We start from the raw sequence: 8,863 nt of genomic DNA on the forward strand, positions 1-8,863 counted from the left end.
TCCATTCAATCCCTTCCCAGTTCCCTCCCAGTCCCTCCCAGTCCATCCCAGTCCCTCCCAGTAACCCCGAATCCCCTCCCAGTTCCATTCAATCCTCTCTCAGTTCATCCCAGTCCATCCCAGTTTCCTCCCAGTCCCTCCCAGTAACCCTGAATCCCCTCCCAGTTCCATTCAATCCCTTCCCAGTTCCCTCCCAGTCCCTCCCAGTCCATCCCAGTCCCTCCCAATCCATCCCAGTCCATCCCAGTTCCTCCCAGTAACCCCGAATCCCCTCCCAGTTCCATTCAATCCTCTCTCAGTCCCTCCCAGTCCATCCCAGTTCCCTCCCAGTCCCTCCCAGTTGCCTCATCCCGGCCTCCGCCCCGGTTGCGCCACCGCGGGTGGGGGGAGGGGCGGGGGTGACCCCGCGGGTTTTTTTGGGGGGGGGTGGGGGGGGGGGGATGCGTCACTGCCAAATAGTGATCCATGGCCCAGCCCTGGGGCGAGGCCTTGCCAAATAGTGAGCCACGGCCCGGCCCGGAGGGCGGGGGAGCTGCCAAATAGTGACTCAGGGGTTGGCAAAGGGTGAGTCACGGGCTTGCCAAATAGTGAGCCACGGGGTCAGCCAGAGGGGAGAAGTGAGCCGCACCCCTCCTGCCAAATAGTGAGCCATACGGTGAGCCCATTGGAACCCCCCCTGCCACAAAGCGAGCCATTGGTTCAGCCCATTGGGACCCCCTGTCACATAGTGAGCCATTGGTTCAGCCCATAGGGACCACCCTGCCACATTGTGAGCCATTAGTTCAAACCATAGGGAACCCCCTGCCACATAGTGAGCCATTCGTTCAGCCCATAGGAACCCCCTGCAACATTGTGAGCCATTGGTTCAGCCCATAGGGACCACCCTGCCACATTGTGAGCTATTGGTTCAGACCATAGGGACCCCCTGCCACATAGTGAGCCATTGGTTCAGCCCATAGGGACCACCCTGCCACATTGTGAGCTATTGGTTCAGACCATAGGGACCCCCTGCCACATTGTGAGCCATTGGTTCAGCCCATAGGGACCCACCCTGCCACATTGTGAGCGATTAGTTCAGACCATAGGGACCCCCCTGCCACATAGTGAGCTATTGGTTCAGCCCATAGGGACCACCCTGCCACATAGTGAGCCATTGGTTCAAACCATAGGGACCCCCCTGCCACATTGTGAGCTATTGGTTCAGCCCATAGGGACCACCCTGCCACATAGTGAGCCATTGGTTCAAACCATAGGGACCCCCCTGCCACATAGTGAGCTATTGGTTCAGCCCATTGAGAACCCCCTGCCACATAGTGAGCCATTGGTTCAAACCATAGGGACCCCCCTGCCACATAGTGAGCTATTGGTTCAGCCCATTGAGAACCCCCTGCCACATAGTGAGCCATGCAGTGAGCCCATAGGGACCCTCCTGCCACATTGTGAGCTATCGATTCACCCCATAGGGATCCCCCTGCCAAATACAGAGCCGAGCCCGCTCCCCATATTGGGCTCCCTGCCACCTTGTGAGCCATTGGTTCAGACCATAGGGAACCCCCTGCTACAAAGTGAGCCATTGGTTCAGCCCATTGAGAACCCCCCTGCCACAAAGTGAGGCCCACCCCTCCTGCCAAACAGTGAGCCATGCAGTGAGCCCATAGGGACCCCCCTGCCACATAGTGAGCCATTGGTTCACCCCATAGGGATCCCACTGCCAAATGCTGAGCCGAGTGCCACATAGTGAGCCATTCATTCACCCCATAGAGACCCCTCTGCCACATAATGAGCCATAGGGTCAGCCCATAGGAAGCCCCCCTGCCACATAGTGAGCCATTGGTTCAGCCCATAGGAAGCCCCCCTGCCACATAGTGAGCCATTGGTTCAGCCCATTGAGAACGCCCCTGCCACAAAGTGTGCCCCACCCCTCCTGCCAAATAGTGAGCCATGCAGTGAGCTCATAGGGACCCCCCTGCCACATAGTGAGCCATTGGATTTCCCATAGGAACCCCCTGCCACATAGTGATCCATTGGATTTCCCATAGGGACTCCCCCTGCCACATAGTGATCCATTGGATTTCCCATAGGGACTCCCCCCCCCCCCCGGCCACCCAGTGGGTTATACTGGTTTATACTGGTTTATACTGGGAGTGCGCTCGGGAGGCTCTGGGGCCCGCTGGGAACGACTTTTGGGGGTCACTGGTTTGTACTGGTTTGTACTGGGGGACTGCTCCTGAAGCCCTGGGACCCCCCCCCCCCCCCGGGAGTGATCTCGGGCCTACTGGTTTGTACTGGTTTATACTGGGAGGGTGCTCAGGACACTGCGGGGCCCGCTGGGAACCATTCTGGCTGGTTCCCCCCTTACTGGTTTGTACTGGTTTGTACTGGGAAAGGTTCCCGGGGGGGGTTGCCACATAGTGATCCATTGCCCCGCCCGTGAGCCCCCCCCTTGCCAAATAGTGATCCAGGGTGGGGCTGGGGGCGTGGCCTGCGCTGGCCACGCCCCTTCCTCCGCTGGCCACGCCCCTTTCCCCGCTCCGCCGGCACTGGGAGTTACTGGGAGCCACTGGGAGCGACTGGGAGCCCCTCGAGGAGGTACTGGGAGCACTGGGAGGGCGAACTGGGAGTACTGGGAGGGCTGGGGGGGTAACTGGGAGCACTGGGAGGGCGAACTGGGAGAACTGGGAGCACTGGGAGGGGGTTACTGGGCAGACTGGGAGCACTGGGAGGGCGAACTGGGAGAACTGGGAGCACTGGGAGAGGGAACTTGGAGCACTGGGAGGGCTGGGAGGGGGTTACTGGTCGAACTGGGAGGACTGGGAGGGGGTTACTGGGAAAACTGGGAGCACTGGGAGCACTGGGAGGGCGAACTGGGAGCACTGGGAGCACTGGGAGAGGGAACTTGGAGCACTGGGAGGGCTGGGAGGGGGTTACTGGTCAAACTGGGAGGACTGGGAGGGGGTTACTGGGCAAACTGGGAGCACTGGGAGGGGGTTACTGGGAGCACTGGGAGCACTGGGGGGTTACTGGGAGCACTGGGAGGGGGTTACTGGTCAAACTGGGAGCACTGGGAGCACTGGGAGGGGGTTACTGGTCAAACTGGGAGCACTGGGAGGGGGTTACTGGGCAAACTGGGAGCACTGGGAGCACTGGGAGGGGGTTACTGGTCAAACTGGGAGCACTGGGAGGGGGTTACTGGTCAAACTGGGAGCACTGGGAGGGGGTTACTGGTCAAACTGGGAGCACTGGGAGGGGGTTACTGGGCAAACTGGGAGCACTGGGAGGGGGTTACTGGGCAAACTGGGAGCACTGGGGGGTTACTGGGAGCACTGGGAGGGGGTTACTGGGCAAACTGGGAGCACTGGGAGGGGTGACCGGGGCTGCCGGAAGCGGGAACTGGGAGCACTGGGAGCACTGGGAGGGGTCACTGGGCGAACTGGGAGCACTGGGAGCACTGGGAGGGCGAACTGGGCAAACTGGGAGCACTGGGACGGGTGACCGGGGCTGCCGGAAGCGGGAACTGGGAGCACTGGGAGCACTGGGAGGGGTCACTGGGCGAACTGGGAGCACTGGGAGGGCCGAGGGGTTACTGGGAGCACTGGGAGGGGTCACTGGGAGCACTGGGAGGGAGGCGCGGGGGGGAACTGGGCGAACTGGGAGCACTGGGAGGCGTTACTGGGCAAACTGGGAGGGGCCACTGGGCAAACTGGGAGAACTGGTCCGGCGGGGGAGGAGCTGCTGGGACAGGCCCGGCCCGGGGGGACTGGGAGGGACTGGGATCAAACTGGGAGGGACTGGGAGGGACTGGGATCAAACTGGGAGGGACTGGGAGGGACTGGGATCAAACTGGGAGGGACTGGGAGGGACTGGGATCAAACTGGGAGGGACTGGGAGGGACTGGGAGGGACTGGGATCAAACTGGGAGGGACTGGGAGGAACTGGGAGGGACTGGGATCAAACTGGGAGGGACTGGGAGGGGTTACTGGGAAGGATTGGGGGTTACTGGTTCATACTGGGAGCACTGGGAGCAGTCACTGGTCCATACTGGGAGCACTGGGAGCCTTACTGGGAGCACTGGTTTGTACTGGGAGAAGCTTGGGGTCATACTGGTTCATACTGGGAGAACTGGGAACAGTCACTGGTTCATACTGGGAAGGACTGGGGGATACTGGGAGCACTGGGAGGGGTCACTGGTCCATACTGGGAGCACTGGTTTGTACTGGGAGCACTGGTTTGTACTGGGAGAGGGTTGGGGTCAAACTGGGAGCACTGGGAACAGTCACTGGTCCATACTGGGAGCACTGGGAGCCTTACTGGGAATACTGGGAGGGGGTTTGGGGTCATACTGGGAATACTGGGAACAGTCACTGGTTCATACTGGGAAGGACTGGGGGATACTGGGAGCCATACTGGGAGCGGTCACTGGTTTATACTGGGAGAGGTTTTGGGTCATACTGGTCCATACCGGTCCATAGTGGTTTATACTGGTCCATACTGGTCTGTGCCAGTCCATACTGGTCCATACTGGTTTATACTGGTCTGTACTGGTTTATACCGGTCCATACTGGTTTATACTGGTTTATACTGGTCCATACCGGTCCATACTGGTCCAAACTGGTCCGCACTGGTCCGCACTGGTCCATACTGGTTTATACTGGTCCATTCTGGTCCATACTGGTCCATACTGGTTTATACTGGTTTATACTGGTCCATACTGGTTTATACTGGTCCATACTGGTCCATACTGGTTTATACTGGTCCATACTGGTCTATACTGGTTTATACTGGTTTGGTACTGGTCCATACTGGTTTATACTGGTTTATACTGGTCCATACCGGTCCAAACTGGTCCATACTGGTCCATACTGGTCTATACTGGTTTATACTGGTTTATAGTGGTCCATACTGGTCCATACTGGTTTATACTGGTCCATACTGGTCCATACCGGTCCATACTGGTCCATACCGGTCCATACTGGTCCAAACTGGTCCGCACTGGTCCATACTGGTTTATACTGGTCCATACTGGTCCATAGTGGTCCATACTGGTTTATACCAGTCCATACCGGTCCATACCGGTCCATACCGGTCCAAACCGGTCCAAACCGGTCCATACTGGTTTATACTGGTCCATACTGGTCCATACTGGTCCATACTGGTTTATACCGGTCCATACCGGTCCATACTGGTCCATACTGGTCCATACCGGTCCATACCGGTCCATACCGGTCCATACCGGTCCATACCGGTCCAAACCGGTCCGTACTGGTTCCCAGGCCATGCCCGACCCCCGCCTGGACCGGGGCCGTTTTTCCTCCGTCCGCCGCGCGGGGGCGCCGCCGGCCCCGCCCCCCGCCGGGCGGCGCGCGGGGCTGTGGCGCCGCCTGGCGGCCGCGGGCGGGAAGTGCGGCTGCTGCGGGCGCTGCGGGCGCGGCGGGAGCGGCGAGTGGGAACCGAGCCCGGGGGAGATCCCCGGGAACCGCGCGGAGCAGCCGCTGCGGCCAGGTAAGGGTTAAACAGACCCGGGGGGGACGGGGGGGAAGAAATGGGGGGTTAGGGGGGAAAATTTGGGGATTTTGGATAAAAATTTCGGGATTTAGAGACAAAAATTTGGGGTTTTAGAGCCAAAAATTTGGGGGTTTTTGGGAAAATTTTGGGGGTTTAGAGACAAAACATTTGGGGATTTAGAGACAAAACATTTGGGGATTTAGAGACAAAAATTTGGGGGTTTAGAGACAAAAATTGGGGGATTTAGAGACAAAAAAATTGGGGGGGTTTAGGGGGAAAAATTTGGGATTTTAGAGCCAAAAATTTGGGGGTTTAGAGATAAAAATTGGGATATTAGAGTCAAAATTTGGGGGTTTAAAGACAAAAATTGGGATTTTAGGGCCAAAAATTTGGGGGTTTTGGGAAAATTTTGGGGTTTTAGAGACAAAAAATTTGGGGGTTTAGAGACAAAATTTGGGGTTTTAGAGTCAAAAATTTGGGGGTTTTGGGGAAAATTTTGGGGTTTTAGAGACAAAAAATTTGGGGGTTTAGAGACAAAAATTGGGGGTTTTAGGGGAAAAAATGTGATTTTTAGAGACAAAAATTGGGGATTTTAGGGGGAAAAATTGGGGGTTTAGTGCAAAAAATTTGGAGGTTTTGAGACAAAAATTTGGGGGTTTAGGAGGAAAAATTTGGGGATTTTAGGGGGAAAAATTGGGGTTTTAGAGCCAAAAATTTGGGATTTTAGGGGGAAAAATTTGGGGTTTTGGAGACAAAAATTTGGGGTTTTAGAGCCAAAAATTTGGGATTTTAGGGGGAAAAATTGGGATTTTAGAGCCCAAAATTTGGGGGTTTTAGAGACAAAAATTTGGGGGTTTAGAGACAAAAAATTTGGGGGTTAAGAGATAAAAATTTGGAGGTTTTGAGACAAAAATTTGGGGGTTTAGGAGGAAAAATTTGGGATTTTAGAGACAAAAAATTTGGGGATTTTGGATAAAAATTTGGGGTTTTAGAGCCAAAAATTTGGGGGTTTAGAGCTAAAAATTTGGGATTTTAGGGGGAAAAATTTGGGATTTTAGAGCCAAAATTTGGGCGTTTAGAGACAAAATTTGGGGTTTTAGAGCTAAAAATTTGGGGATTTTGGATAAAAATTTGGGGGTTTAGAGACCAAATTTTGGGGGTTTAGGGGGAAATATTTGGGGGTTGGGGGGAAAAATTTGGGGTTTTAGGGGAAAAATTGGGGTTTTAGAGCCAAAAATTTAGGGGTTTAGGGGGAAAAATTTGGGATATTAGAGCCAAAAATTGGGGGTTTTAGGGTCAAAAATTTGGGGGTTTTTGGGAAAATTTTGGGGGTTTAGAGACAAAAATCTCGGGGTTTTAGGGGAAAAATTGGGATTTTAGAGACAAAAAGTTGGGGTTTTAGAGTCAAATATTTGGGGTTTTAGGGGGAAAAATTTGGGGGTTTTAGGGGAAAAATTGCTATTTCAGAGCCAAAAATTTGTGATTTCAGAGCCAAAAATTTGGGGTTTTGGAGACAAAAATTTGGGGTTTTAGAGACAAAAATTTGGGGTTTTAGGGGAAAAATTGGAGTTTTAGAGCAAAAAATTTGGGATTTTAGAGCCAAAAATTTGTGGGTTTTAGGGCCAAAAATTTGGGATTTTAGAGCAAAAAATTTGTTATTTTAGAATGAAACCTGTGTGGATTTTGGGTGAAAATTTGGGGTTTTCGCGTCCCCTCTTCCCGCTCCGTTTTTAACCCTTTCCCCCCCGTTCCCCAAAATTCCAATTCCCGCCCAGGACTCTAAGCCCCGCCCCTTTCCCCTTTCCCGCATCCCTATTGGGCGCGGCGCGCAGCCAAGCCCCGCCCCCCTCTCCATTCCCCGCATCCCTATTGGGCGCGGCGCGCAGCCAATCCCCGCCCCCTCTCCGCTCCCCGCATCCCTATTGGGCGCGGCGCGCAGCCAAGCCCCGCCCCCTGTGTGCTCCCCGCATCCCTATTGGGCGCGGCGCGCAGCCAAGCCCCGCCCCCTCTCCGCTCCCCGCATCCCTATTGGGCGCGGCGCGCAGCCAATCCCCGCCCCCTCTCCATTCCCTTCATCCCTATTGGGCGCGGCGCGCGGCCAAGCCCCGCCCCCTGTGTGCTCCCCGCATCCCTATTGGGCGCGGCGCGCAGCCAAGCCCCGCCCCCCTCTCCTTTTCCCGCAGGCCTATTGGCCCCGGTGTGGCTGCGCGCCGGCGCCTCGGCCAATCGCGCGGCGCACCACACGCAGGAGTTCCCGGCGCGCCCCCTGGTGGTGCGGCGCGGGCAGCGCTTCCACGTGGCGCTGGCGCTGCCGCGCGCGCCGGCCGAGGGCGAGGCCGTGTGCCTGGAGCTGGTGCTCGGTAAGGCGCGGAGCTGGATCGCGAAGGGAGCCGGAGCGGAGCGCGGCTCTGGGGGGAATTGGGGATTTTTAACGAGTTTTTGGGGTGAAAATCGGGAGATTTTGGGGCTAAAATTGTGGATTTTTGGGGGGAGTTTTGGGGTGAAATGGTGGATTTTTGTGGGGAAATTTGGGGTGAAAAATCGGGCGATTTTTGGGGTAAAATTGTGAATTTTGGTGGGAAATTTTTGGGGTGAAAATCGGGAAATTTTGTGCTAAAATTGTGAATTTTGTGGGAAATTTTGGGCGAAAATCAGGAGATTTTTGGGGTAAAATTGTGGATTTCTGTGGGGAATTTTGGGGTAAAATTGTGAATTTTGTGGGAAATTTTGAGTTAAAATTGTGAATTTTGGTGGGAAATTTTGGGCGAAAATCAGGAAATTTTGGGATAAAATTGTGAATTCTTATGGGAAATTTTGGGCGAAAATCAGGAGATTTTGGAGTAAGATTGTGAATATTTGTGGGAAATTTTGAGGTAAAATCAGGAGATTTTGGGGTAAAATTGTGGATTTTTATAGGAAATTTTGGGGTAAAATTAGGAGATTTTGGGGTAAAATTGTGAATTTTTATGGGAAATTTTGGGGTAAAATTGTGAATTTTTAATGGAATTTTTGGGGTGAAAATCAGAAAATTTTGGGGTAAAATTGTGAATTTTTAATGGAATTTTTGGGGTGAAAATCAGGAAATTTTGAGGTAAAATTGTGAATTTTGGAGGGAAATTTTGGGCGATAATGAGGAAATTTTGGGGTAAAATTGTGAATTTTTAAGGGAATTTTTAGGGGTGAAAATCAGGAAATTTTGGGGTAAAATTGTGGATTTTGTGGGAAATTTTGGGACAAAAATCAGGAAATTTTGGGGTAAAATTGTGAATTTTTAAGGGAGTTTTTGGGGTGAAAATGGGGAGATTTTGGGGGGTAAAATGGTGGATTTTTGTGGGGAATTTTGGGGTAAAATTGGGAAATT

This window comes from Lonchura striata, chromosome 39 (assembly GCF_046129695.1).
Source record: "Lonchura striata isolate bLonStr1 chromosome 39, bLonStr1.mat, whole genome shotgun sequence".
NCBI lineage: Eukaryota > Metazoa > Chordata > Aves > Passeriformes > Estrildidae > Lonchura > Lonchura striata.